Genomic DNA, 742 nt, shown 5'->3' with positions numbered 1-742 from the left:
CTTTGTATGTAAGTGTGAGTGTGTCCATTACAAAAGTAATGCACTTGTTACCGGATGTATGAGAAGAAAAAGCAAAAGAAAAAATTAGTATGAAAGATTAATAGCCTTTTTCAATAACTTTACTTCCACACTCAACCCATTATTATTATATACTCCCAACTGCTACTCAGGAACTAGGATAAATTTGCCTGATAAACAGTGCCAGGATACTAGGCCTATGAAGATCGTCCCGTCATGCATTCTCATGCAGTCAAGGACACTACGGAAAAATGTTAATATTCATATCGGCGCCCAATTTACAGAGAACCGATTACATTTATAATTAAGAAAAGGATTCAGTACAGAAAGAATTATATATACCCGTTATATATTTATGTCTCTTTTATCATTTGTTAATATTAGGATGTCAAGTGTCAAGGCAAAAAAGGTGAACTTTCGGTTGTAAAATAATCAAATGTTTTATTATTCATGTACAGTCAATATCATATATTTTCTCTTCTTTGTGGATAATTTATTATTCATCTACATAGTTAGTTTCATATCATTTTTCCTTTTGTAGACAATTTAGTCAAGTCTCCTTTTCCCCCGCCAAAACGCCGGATATTAAAACGTATTCGAACGGAATTTGATACTGCAATTTGCACGCAAAGTATATATAATGAGCGAAATATCAAAAATCACACCTAGTTCTTTCTTTTTCTATATCGTGAGATGACCATAAACTGACTGGATTTATTCTTTT

Source organism: Penaeus monodon, chromosome 15 (genome assembly GCF_015228065.2).
Source record: "Penaeus monodon isolate SGIC_2016 chromosome 15, NSTDA_Pmon_1, whole genome shotgun sequence".
Classification (NCBI taxonomy): domain Eukaryota; kingdom Metazoa; phylum Arthropoda; class Malacostraca; order Decapoda; family Penaeidae; genus Penaeus; species Penaeus monodon.
The sequence above is the reverse complement of the archived record's forward strand: the minus strand, read 5'-3'. Positions refer to the sequence as shown.